Raw genomic sequence first — 13808 nt, 5'->3', positions numbered from 1 at the left:
TTTTATTTTAATATTGGTAATATCACTAAGCTTTTAAGTTTTGTGTGTCAAACACACCATCTCTGTAGTAATGACTCCTTACTAAGATATTTCACTTCATTTATTTTTTTTTCTGCGTTTTTTTATATTTTGAATTCATAGAATTCTTAAATTAAAATGAAGCCTTAATTTATATTTAAAAAAAACTGAATCTAAAGCCAGATATATCAAACATTTTTGTTTCCCTCTATCCGTTTTCAGGACTTTAACAATCAACAATAACACGCCTGGAAAGTAAAATGTGAACTCGGCTGTCTGTAATTGACCATTTTTAGACACCCCAGGCTCCTAAAAAAACAAGCCGGGGTGGGGGTTCAAAGATGCAAATTAAGTACTTATATCAATATTTTATCTTTTCGTGTACGGTTTATGACCCCTCCTGTGGCCTGTCAATTCCGAAATGTGCAAACTGCAATATTATCAAAACAGCACAGACAATAAATAATAGAGATATAATTTTGTACATATAACAAGGGGAAACTTCTAGCAAAGCATTATTATTTATAGTTCATTATTGTATTTAGTAGAAAAAGAGAATTTAGTGAAAATAAAATCACTATTTTTGTAGAAAATTCACAGACCTTTGTACAGAGATTTTTGTTATGTTTAGCATGGGATCAACACAATGGTTCATTACCGACGGTAAAAAAAAATCAAAATGTCTATCTACCTTGCACATTTCAGAAAATTCAGATCAGATAACGAAACTGGCCCCAGCAACATTTATAAGCAATTTAAGATTGTGGCCCTCACAGTTTCCATTCACCACAAATATTCTCGTTACAACGAATCATTTTAAATACAAAAATACGCGTTGCATGCAGCCTTTTGTTTATCTATTAATATATGTATACGGATAAAGTTATGAAAGGCAGCAGGGTCATCAGGGTGAGGAGTCCATGTCATCTGAAATAAATGCTAAGCATAGATATAGAAAGCGACATATAAATTAATCATGACATTAAAAAAAGTCTCTTCATTTCGAACAAATTCACACATAAAATGAATTATATAGTATTGTGGAATTTTTAACTTATTTTAGATACTATATATTGTTATCTGATATTGGACGAAAGATGTTGCCCTTTTATGTTGTTTTGTAATACAAGTTCAGATCATTTGATAACACATATTAAACAGCCAAATGGATGCACAAGAGCTAAAATAGGAGTCATAGATCCTGTTGGCAACAATTATCTGGCTAATTTTATTGATTTTGTAACATTTGTTTCAAATATGACCAACTTCTTATCCAAAATCACCAGCACCGTATCAGGACCCACCAGCACAATGACAGGACCCACCAGCACAGTATCAGGACATGAATAAATTGAGAAAATGCTAAATTTTAATAAATTGCAATGTTTTTTCACAAAATTGTTTTGTCGTGTGGATTGCGGTATAGAAAGCGGACTCTATGAGCATTTTTGTTTAATTTTTCAGTTCGAGATTTTCTGAAAATGAGCATTTTTGTGTTACGCTCACTGAAACAGTTTAGAGGGTCATTTTTTTAATGGTTTATGTATGAACCCCTAAGAAACGAAATTGAAAAATCTCAACTGTTTTCTTCCATTTTTTATGAGTGAAAACGTCAAAAATCATCATTTTCGTCTTTGTTTACATTTTTTCATTGATCACCAGCACCCGTCAGGACCGAATCACCAGCACAGTACGTTCTCTCGCAGGACAACCATACCCACCGTGAAACATAAACGTGTATGGTGGTATGGTGTATGGTGTAAGGGGATTAGTGTCAAGGTGTTTGGGGAATGGTGTATTTGTATAACTTGCTATCGGGAATGGTGTGAATAATGGTGTACGACATTACATCTATTGAAAACAAAGTTCTTTTAATTTATTTTTTTGAATTGTAAACATATACAATAAAGTAGTCTTAATATTTAAAATTAAATTGCATTATTGGTAATTTGGGATTGGGGAATAGTGCATGGTGTAATGTGTAAGGTGTTTAGTGCAAAGGTGTAACGTATATGGTGTTTTAAGACCAGAAGATTCAGACTAATTGACAAAACATAAGAATAATAAATTATTATCAAATGCAACGCTAAAAATATGCTTACATGAATATTTTAGGCAGGCATTATATAAACATGTAAAATATTGTTAAAAAATATCATGATGAAATGTAATGTGAAATTTAATTAATTACTTTAGTAAAGTAACTGTAATTTAATTAATTACATTTTAAAAACTGTGTAATGTGTAATTAGTGTAATTGACCATTTTTGCAATGTAATGAGTAATTTAATTAATTACATTCCAATGTAATTGACCTCAAGTCTGCCTAAAGAACACCTAAATTTAAAAAAAAAAAATGTAATTTTTACCCCTCCAATTGCAAGTTATTTCAAGCATAGCTGACAAGTTTTGCCTCAGTCAGAGCTATAGTTTCAGATAAAATCACTATACAGTAAGGCATATCCTACGGCGATTCCAGTCTTTTTTCTTTAAAAAAATCCTAATTTCAGTGTATAAAATGCTGTGTTGACTAATATCTGATCATAAACTTATGATCTATGCATTCAAACAATAAAATAGGACACAAAAGGCAACTCGAAGATCATAAACAATTTTATTGCAACTTTTATAGTTCATTTGAAGGTCTGTTTTGGTCTGTTTTGGTCCTTCTATTTTTCATCAAAAATTGATATCATTTGTCAAATAAATGTGATTATTTTCCCCCCAAAAAATGAAATAAATGTAATGTTCAATCAAGAATTAACGTGTTTTAGCTGTAAAAACTGTCTCTATAAAGGTTAGCAGTCTCCACGGAAGTTTCTTATGTAATTTGAGTTTTTAGGTTTGTTCCCCTAGTGTGACAAATAACAGTGCTCTTTCAGTCAATCATTTATTGTTACTGGTATCAAAGTCTTTGTATTCAATTATAACAAATATTTCTAAAAGATTTACACAAAAAGTCCACTTTCTTGTATTTTACATCAGAAAATGGGGAGAAAGAGTAATAAAATAATATATCATAATGTTTTAAAAAGGGTAATGTCCCTTGGAATGGTGAGAAAAAAAATGGTAAGAATTATAAAGTTTAAGTATGTGAGACTTGATTCTCATGTGTATAAATCCAGGGCAAATAAGTGTTAAGATGATGTTTTGTCAGTGCAAAATGCAGACGGCACAATGGCAAATTGTAATCTTTTGCGGACAAAATACAAAACAAAAAGCATGACATTAGTTGATACATACCTCAATTATGCATGTCAATGCTGAAGTGTCATCTTCAGAGCAATTCACATATAAGAATTTTCAACAGAATGCTCTTCAGAACATGGTCAACACTGAAATGAAAGTTCACATGTTGTATACATAAAACTGTGAGGGTGATATAAAATTTGACACAGTAAACTGAATACAGCCTTGTCTGTTCACCCATTTGACTTAGCAAACACCCGTAAACCTCCATTTCAAGGCAATTTTACATCAAACGTGCAATCTGTATCTCAATCTATTCCAAAAAGTCCATGTTTACAATATATGAACTAATTTAGTAATATTTTTTTTTAAATGAAAGTACAATAGGGTCATGAGTGCACATGCAGTTTCCCTAAATAGGTGTAATAACCGCCATTGTATTTTCCCCTATTAGTCCTTGTTAAATTTGCATTTAAATGTTTTTTTACATTATTAACCTTTATTTCAACCAAAGAAATACTTTGCATGTATAAAGTTTAATCCTTTCTAGTCCTCCAGTGAAAACCTCATACTACATTTCATTGCATATAAGAATGTAACCATTACCGGAAGTAACCAACCCAAATTTTACACTGGTATTTACTGGTTACCCGCTTTGTAACTATGTAACGTTAACTTTCCAAAATATTTTATAAGACCATCCAATTAAAAAGGAATGATGCTTTCAGACACCTAACATACATTTTTATGACTTAGAAAAATTTAAGTGCATTTAAATGCAGAGTTTATTTTCTACACCTGTCAAATTCAAGGGAATATTTTTTTACAGCTAATTTCGTATACAACCGGATGTGACGTACCATAATTTGGTGATATTACACCTATAACATTAATACATCAAATGTGTATCTATGTTATATATTGTTATTTTCTTTATAAACCGACTTTAAGTTATTTTTTGAATGATGTGTATTTCATAATACGTAAATTCTGACCAAATTCATGTAAACATCTTTAAAAACAGAATAAACAATATCTCGTTATTTAAATACGACAAATATATTTACCTTTAAAAATCACGCAAGTAAAATCCATACCGGAACACTCATTGATACTGTATATCGGTTTACGCTACACTATTTTTGTCTATTGTCATACAAAATGGGTTGGGCCATTTAAATGATGATCACTTAAGTTAACAGAGGCGGACTTTGAATGCATTTCAATCAGAGGCTTGTAGAGACACGGTGCTGATCTAACAAGTTTAAGGTCAGTATAATTTATCTTATTTTTACAAAACTTACAGAGAATCAAGATTAGAACATAACTATTTAGATAATCCGGAAATTGTAAGTACTCAACATTTTTTGAGATAAAACTTAAATCAACTTATGATAAATATAATAGGGCTCTTCATGGTTAGTTCGGCCATACTGAATGGCCGATACTTTTATGTTATACCTGTTATATTTTAACTGAGTATGTTATATTGCCTTTATTTTATGATTGATATCAATTTCCTCAAAGGATTAAACAATTTGGAATTAGTATTTACGTTTTTGTTACGTTTTCCCTTTTTTGTTGTATCATATAAATAAAAAAACATTTATCATTTTAAAAACTTCTTTTCTAGAAAAGTGAATATAATGTGCCGGTTTCAGTTGATAACTTGGCCCGAAGAAAATATTACTAAATGGAAGTGGAACCTAAACATTTGCATAAGCCAAAACTTGAATTCGTTTAAATTGGGATCCTGCTAAATGTGTTGGTTCAGCCGTCATTTTAAATATTAAAATTATTTCTAAGTACATATTTCTCAAACCATAAATGTATTATTAGTATGACTCGTAATTTTTCTAAATGGGTTTTCCAAATGAACTTCCGTCGTATCTTAACAATAACACGAGGAAACATTTGAATAAAACATTTTAAAAAGTCAATGTTTTGTTAAAATGTGGTATCTCAATTCGTACATGTATGTCGATGTTGATAATCTGTAATTTAAAACGAAAAAACAGAATCAAATAAGCTCTATCTTTCAGAGAAATAGTTTCATTAAAATTTCATTTTTGATGAAAAAAAAATAATGTGACTTTACATTTTCATGATTTTGTGTATGGTCTTAATTTTTGAAAGGTGTTTATTAAAAACAAAATTAAATTTAAAACAAAATAATCTTTGGCTCTTAATGGAATGATGGCGAGTATATTTTCATAGATCATATAAGTTGGTAAAATTAAGCAATCAGGTTACGACTGTCCTTTAAATTTTGCATCGAAAAAACACATCCGCATGCGTCATTGAAATCAAATTGTCATTGTCCGTGAACGTTATAAAGAAAGGAAAATGTGGTTTGGTTGCAAATAAGACAACTATCCAGCAGATTTTAATTGAGTAAATATAAGTAATTGTAGATAACCATATAACCTTCAACAAGGAGAGAAATATGTCTTTGAACAGTGATGTTACGACTGTGACAATAACAATATTTATTGTTTTTATTTCCCCGCACGGTCAAAGTGTCGGAGAAATAAAAGAATAGTTCGTTGGTAAAGGATAGCATTACTTAAATAGAAATTGAAAGACATACTTCAGAATTTAAACGGATATATTCATCCATAGATTAAAATTGCAGTCATATCCTGCATATACTATTAATTTTAGTAGAGGGCCAAAAGACTTTTAACTGTATACGTTGTACTCGGCGTTATGTAAGCTCTTGCAAATTGTATGTTGTTCTCAACAGATTTGAACTCAAGTTGTTTTTACATAAATATATGTTCCTCTTTTCATAGATGAATAGAAATTTTGAAGATATTCTTTTGCACGAGTGAAATTTTCTGTTATATTAATCAACATGTTAATATTGATAACAGCTAATTAAATAACAAATCATTCGTTTGACAATAGTTCTGAAATGTGTTGCATTGAGCAAAAGTTTATGTCTTTTTCCTTCTTAAATTTTTTTTCCCATCCCCGGATTTGATATTTTACAAATCAACTAAATAATTGATGTTCATAAAATTAAATAGAAAAGGAATGATAAAGGAATACAAGATACGTTTCTTTTTATGTGATATCCATGTCGGAGTTTAAGACTTTTAAATGATATGAAAAACAAGGATAATGTGAATATTTAATCTTAAAAAATAGTTGTCAACCAATTGTGGTTTTTTTTGTAATGCAGTACTTAAAACTAGGATTGAATATGATTGGAAAAAAATATTTCCTGATGGAATTTTAGATCGTTATATATTTAATCTGACTCAATGTTAATAATTGATGAGTTTTCATTTGCGTTTTTGTTAGGAATATATTTTTAGATACTTTATTCAGTTTTTATGTGTACAAGCCGTTGTCGTCTATTTATCATTTTAAAAAATTAAAATTCATCGTTTTTAAAAGATTTTAAATTTAATTACTGTTTTTCATAATCTGGTGGATGTACATGTAAATAGGTTTGATATTTAAAATTTTAATGTAATCATACGTTTTTTGATTGAGTTAAGTCTGCCAATTGATATTTTATCGTATGTTTTTCTATGTTGTGATGTTATGCTATTGTTTCAGAAAAAGGGAGAAGGTTTGGGCCCATTAAAACGTTTAATCCCGCTGCAAATGTTTGCACCTGTCCTAAGTCAGGAATCTGATGTACCGTATTTGTCGTTTGTTTATGTAATATATACGTGTTTCTCGTTTCTCGTTTTGTTTATATAGATTAGACCGTTGGTTTTCCCGTTTGAATGGTTTTACAATAGTAATTTTGGGGCCCTTTATAGCTTGTTGTTCGGTGTGAGCCAAGGCTCCGTGTTGAAGGCCGTACTTTAACCTATAATGGTTTAATTTTTAAATTGTTATTTGGATGGTGAGTTGTCTCATTGGCACTCACACCACATCTTCCTATATCTATTGATATTTAAAATAGATTTGTTATCAAAAATACGAGGGTTAAATTGTCGTTCTTGATTTTGAATTGGGAAATTTTTATTTAGTTTTTACCTTAAATTTACAAAGAAAGAGATTCTACATATTCATCGTATCACTTGTAAATGTTCGACAAAACAGAAATACTAACAATTTGTCGAATTAAGAGAAGTTTATTGATAGTGTTCGATTTTTGCTTGTTAATGGACTTCTCCTTTTAAATTTGTCTTTGAGTTCGGTATTGATTTGTGGTGTCATTCTTTTATGCTTTATCATCTAAAACATATTCATATTAGCAATGGCCCCTTCATTATGTCTGTGTAGTTTGTTAAATTTCAGTTTAGTTATATAATTCAATCAATAAATATGTTTCTCTGAATTCGACACAATTTTTTTTCTTTTGGAACTCCCTATTAATTTGTAAACGCACATACATATTGTCATGTCGAATAAAGGCAACAGTTGTATACCGCTGTTCAAAATTCATAAATTTATAGAGAAGAAAACAAATTCGGGTAACAAACTAAAACTGAAGAGAAACGTATCAAATATAAGAGAACTACTACACAACTGAGACACAACACCAAAACGTAACACACAGAGAAACGAACTAGTAAGTTTATCTCATTGGTAATTGTGTTTGTGCGCTGTTGTTTAGTTGCTGTCTGGTGGACAAATACATGAAATATATGTGCTATCATCAAACATGTGAATGGCTTTATATCGGGCAATTTAAACCCTTTTTTCTTCGCATATAAACAACTCTTCGTTAATCTGAGCATGGAAGTAGTACTTTATATCACGAACTATAAATGAGGATACACAAAATGAAAAAGTAAGCTAAGTTGTGAATCCCGCATTGCACGAAAAAATGTGTCGTATTTCAATTAATAACCCGTGTTCTTGGTTGATTGTAAACACGTAGTAGTCCGTCATGCATTGTGACTCATTTAGTGGATTGGTCAAAAACATAGGTAAAAGTAAATTGCGTCACATGTAAATAAACAATTACATGTGCGAAAACATAAATATGCTAATTTTAGTGGTCCCGACCTGTTCAACACGTGAAAACTACACCAGTGAGTTCCATATATGTCATAAACTTACAGCTGGTCCTGAATATGCATGAAGTATTTGCCACTGGACCTTAAACAACCAACAATCAATCACACTACAACTTATAGTATATTTAGTTGTAAAATACAAAATGTATATTATAAATATACAATTAGCCATCTAAATAGAATACAATTATACACACTACTTTATATAACTGACACAATTTAAAGGAATACTCTCTAAACTATGCAAGTAGAAAAGCGAAAAAAAAATATTTGAATAGTAAACAAACTTCCGAACAGTACATGTTTTTTAATAGTTTTCCATGCGCCGCTCAAATATTTTGCATGGTCTTTTAGTGTTTAGACATATATGATATTGTAAGAACCTTTAACGTATAAAAGTTTTAAATTCGTTATTTTGCTTAATATATTAAAAACTGACGGCCAGACATCACTAGTACGTATATACACAAATTCATTAATTCTTTATTAACGTTTAGCCTTACAGCACCTTTTAATTAAGAATGATGATGAGAGTAATTGTAAAATATAATAGGCATGTCATTTCTTACGTTATGGATCATTGATTTTGTTACCTGTTGACCCGGTCAGAGACATATATACACATATGTGTATATATTTCTCTGACCCGGTTGATTACTAGCACGTGCCATTGCACTCGACCATTTTAACTTACACAGATTGTTTTTTTAAATTAACGCCATATATATATCCTAAGTACTATATACATATTATATGAATTAGAAAACAAATATTATAAGGATACAACATTGTTTAAATGAAAATTTTTAACACGGTCCCGACAGATACTGAATGCAGTATCATGAGCCGCTTTCGGGATCCGGGCAGTCTTTTTTTTAATTTCCGGATGTCGAGAATATTTTTTTCCAAGTTTAATAGAGTAACTCGCACGAAAAAAAATAAACATAAAAAAAAAGCAACAGCTTCAACGGTAAACTATGACATATATCAAGAGATATTGAATTAAAGCAACTGTAATACATAAAACAAAAATATGCATGTGTTAATTTGCCTCCGCTGCATTTCTGTGGATTGTCTCATTGGCAATTACCCCACATTTCCTTAACTTTTTGAGGTAGCGTTTAGGATTTTCCGTTACTATTTAATCTTCAAATACGAAAAACAATTTCACCGGTGTTCACAACATTTTAAGGTTAAATTTATGGCATACATTTTGGTGTGTATACAATAAAATATACGTCCTTGAATTAAGACAAATAAGTTATTAGTTCCTCAACAAAACTAGAAAAGAAATAAACAATCAACAGAAGATTTAATCTTTATTTATATTTTTAATTAACCAAAATATACTTCAAATTATAATATTTAAATACATATATACATATTAATCTAAAATGCATTATCGAGTAGAAGGGGCGTAACTCGTGGTGTCAAATCGATATACTGAACGGATCTAAACAGGGTCTGAAAATTTTGAACGTAATTTTGTATCCATGGTCTATTTTGGTCTGACACTGTCTTAACGGGTCTGAACAGCCCGCTAGACGATTCAGTCTTTTCCGTCTTGACATGCACTAACGAACTGATTTACCTGATGATGCTATCGATCTGATCGGCGACTTAACGATCTTAAATATCTTGACGATTTCCTCTAGCGGTAAATTCAGTCAATCAAGATGTGATCAGACCAAAATAACCGTTTCAGACCGAAATCGTGCTGCTAGTGTATAATGTAACAGTGGCCATTTTCCTGACTTGGTACATGGCATTTTATGATAAAAATTATGGGTTGAACCTGGTGTTGTGGCATGTCAAACCTCTCGCTTTAATGGCACTGTTAATTATAACATTAAAATTACAACATTACACGACAGGGTTACAAAAAATAAACAGATAAATGGGAGAAAATATAGAACAGAGAAACAAACGAATAATAGCCATCCAAAGGTAACAGGTTAAAACATATGTGCATACACCAGACGCGTGCTACGTCAACACAAAACTATGCTCAGATGTAAAAAGTTTGAAATAGTTATCAAATGTACCAGGATTATAATTTTATACGCCAGACGCGCGTTTCGTCTACATAAGACTCATCAGTGACGTTCAGATCAAAATAGTTTAAAAGCCAAACAAATACAAAGTTGAAGAGCATTGAGGACCCAAAATTCCAAAAAGTTGTGCCAAATACGGCTAAAGTAATCTACTCCTGGGGTAAGAAAATCCTTAGTTTTTCGAATAACTCAAAGTTTTGTAAATAGAAAATTTATAAAAATGACCATATAATTGATATTCATGTCAACACCGAAGTGTTGACTACTGGGCTGGTGATACCCTCGGGGACGAAACGTCCACCAGCAGTGGCATCGACCCAGTGGTGTAAATAGTTATCAAATGTACCAGGATTATAATTTTATACGCCAGACGCGCGTTTTGTCTACATAAGACTCATCAGTGACGCTCAGATCAAAATAGTTAAAAAGCCAAACAAATACAAAGTTGAAGAGCATTGAGGACCCAAAATTCCAAAAAAGTTGTGCCAAATACGGCTAAGGTAATCTACTCCTGGGGTAAGAACATCCTTAGTTTTTCGAATAATTCAAAGTTTTGTAAACAGAAAATTTATAAAAATGACCATATAATTGATATTCATGTCAACACCGAAGTGTTGACTACTGGGCTGGTGATACCCTCGGTGATGTCCCGCGTGATATCATAGTGAACAACACATAAAAGCAAAGACCGACTGCATCAGTTAGTAAGACAACACATTTCGTATTTAACGTACTTTCCCAGTTTGATTTTTTTAGCTCACCTGGCCCGAAGGGCCAAGTGAGCTTTTCTCATCACTTTGCGTCCGGCGTCTGTCGTCGTCCGTCGTCGTCGTCCGTCGTCGTCGTCCGTCGTCGTCCTGCGTTAACTTTTACAAAAATCTTCTCCTCTGAAACTACTGGGCCAAATTTAACCAAACTTGGCCACAATCATCATTGGGGTATCTAGTTTAAAAATTGTGTCCGGTGTCCCCGCCAACTAACCAAGATGGCCGCCATGGCTATAAATAGAACATAGGGGTAAAATGCAGTTTTTGGCTTATAACTCAAAAACCAAAGCATTTAGAGCAAATCTGACATGGGGTAATATTGTTAATCAGGTTAAGATCTATCTGCCCTGAAATTTTCAGATGAATCTGACATTCCGTTGTTAGGTTGCTGCCCCTGAATTGGTAATTTTAAGGAAATTTTGTTGTTTTTGGTTATTATCTTGAATATTATTTCAGATAGAGATAAACTGTAAAAAGCAATAATGTTCAGCAAAGTAAGATCTACAAATAAGTCAACATGACCAAAATGATCAGTTGACCACTTTAGGAGTTATTGCCCTTTATAGTCAATTTTTAACCATTTTTCGTAAATCTTAGTTATCTTTTAGAAAAATCTTCTCCTCTGAAACTGCTGGGCCAAATTATTTGAAACTTGGCCACAATCATCATTGGGGTATCTAGTTTAAAAATTGTGTCCGGTGACCCCGCCAACTAACCAAGATGACCGCCATGGCTATAAATAGAACATAAGGGTAAAATGCAGTTTTTAGCTTATAACTCAAAAACCAAATAATTTAGAGAAAATCTGACATTGGGTAAAATTGTTAATCAGGTGAAGATCTATCTGCCCTGAAATTTTCAGATGAATTGGACAACCTGTTTTTGGGTTGCGGCCCCTAAATTGGTAATTTTAAGGAAATTTTGCTGTTTTTGGTTATTATATTGAATATTATTATAGATATAGGTAAACTGTAAACAGCAATAATGTTCAGCAAAGTAAGATCTACAAATAAGTCAACATGAACGAAATGGTCAATTGACCCCTGTAGGAGTTATTGACCTTTGTAGTCAATTTTCAATCTTCTTCCTTTGTTTAATATTCACATAGACCAAGGTGAGCGACACAGGCTCTTTAGAGCCTCTAGTTTTGGTGTAGGTTAACACTGTTTTGAACCCAAATACATTGGTTTTAATTTGTGCTGTATCCTTTTTATTTGGGGATACATTATTTTGCTATTTTTGAAATATGAATTCCCTTTAAACATATTAAAATCTTAAAATAGTTTATAAGTTTGTCAGCTTATCGTCTCAGATTTCTTCGTATGATAAGTAATATCTTGCAATAATACCCAATGTCAATTAACCTCAATATTTGAATATTTGTTTGAATGACTTGAAAGGTAATTTGAATATTATATTATCTTACAAATCTTTTGGACATAAATTGCAGTTTTTGTTTTGTTGAGCAGATTTTTAAAACAATATTTTAGTTGATGGTTGAAAAACATAATTGACAAAAGTAAACATCCATTGATAAAATATGATATTTTTCAAATTCTAACTTACTTAATGTTTTACCTTAATGGTTCAGCAGTTTTCTTTTGACTATTATTTGGAATATGAATTTTGATGCGTCGTTCAGTTTCGTATGATTAGGTAAATGTAAACCTGTGTTTATGTTTACAAGACAGTACTGTAAATTCAGAAATGATTGCGAGGTTTTTTATTTTCGTGAAAATGCAAAGGCGTTGTAAATGCAATAATTTAAACTCGCATTTTGAAATATATTATATGACTTACACAGGTTTTTTTCTCAAAATCGTAAAAATTAAAATCGCATTTAAGTCTAAATTGACAAAATCGCCATAATGATTGCACGCAATAATTTCCGTAGTTGATTTTTATTATTCTTTAAACAGACTAATTCTTTGTATTTTAGTTCCATTACTGTTATACAAAAGCTAGTGAAAGTAGGTTTTATCATGTAGATTTTTGTTTGTATCAACAATATGTTGACAAAAATGTCGCTCTTTTTGTTTTTTTTTGTTTTTTTTTGGTTTTTGATGAAATTATCAGAGAAAAAAATTCTATAAATTTATCGCATTAATCCGATGATTCCCAGGGTAAAAAATTGTCAAAATCTGAGAAATAGATTTGTTTACTGTAAGATAATTAAACAAAAACAAACAAGTAAATTTTCCATTAATAAAAAAAATGCATCATATCTTTTCTTTTTCATCCAATATTTTTTTCCAAAGATAACTTTGCTGTTGATTCATTACCTGTCGTTCTTGATGTTTAAACCAATGAGGAATAGAAATATGGTCACCATTGTCTCCTAGCGACAAGCAGTAAAACCCTAACCAACGTTGATCGTTCGTTTGGCTGTACAAGTAAAAGTAAATATTCACGATAGGTCAAATTGGGGACGTTAAATCCGATACCTTGAACACTCTCTTTTCCTATTCAGAACCCTTGCAATACATTTTCGTGTGGTTCGTATTTTGCCTGTTGCAAGGCTTAGATTACATCCTAATTCAATATACTCCGAAGAAGTTTCTTCAGTGACGCTCAGATCAAAATAACTAAAAGGCCAAACAATTATAAAAATGAAGAGCATTGAGGACCCAAAATTCTAAACAATTGTGCCACATACAACTAAGGTAGAATTCAGTGCCCGGAATGAAAAAAAACATCCTTAGTTTGACTAATAATTCACACTTTTGCAAACAGTTAATTTTAAACATGATCATATAATTCATATGAATATCAACACCGAATTCGTGACAGTG

General features: G+C 31.3%; 1 protein-coding gene across 1 annotated transcript in view; it reads left to right on the top strand.

Moving 5' to 3' along the window:
• Nucleotides 1-4349: 4349 nt before the first annotated feature.
• LOC134692913 (uncharacterized) overlaps nt 4350-13808 on the top strand; it is a 56938-nt gene continuing 47479 nt past the window's right edge. Inside the window, exon 1 of the mRNA XM_063553547.1 lies at nt 4350-4476. The gene's annotated coding sequence lies outside the window, so the exon portion shown is untranslated. The remainder of the gene's footprint in view (nt 4477-13808) is intronic.

The sequence above is a fragment of the Mytilus trossulus genome, chromosome 12 (assembly GCF_036588685.1).
Source record: "Mytilus trossulus isolate FHL-02 chromosome 12, PNRI_Mtr1.1.1.hap1, whole genome shotgun sequence".
Classification (NCBI taxonomy): Eukaryota; Metazoa; Mollusca; class Bivalvia; order Mytilida; family Mytilidae; genus Mytilus; species Mytilus trossulus.
This window is presented reverse-complemented; position numbering and strand designations above follow the sequence as displayed.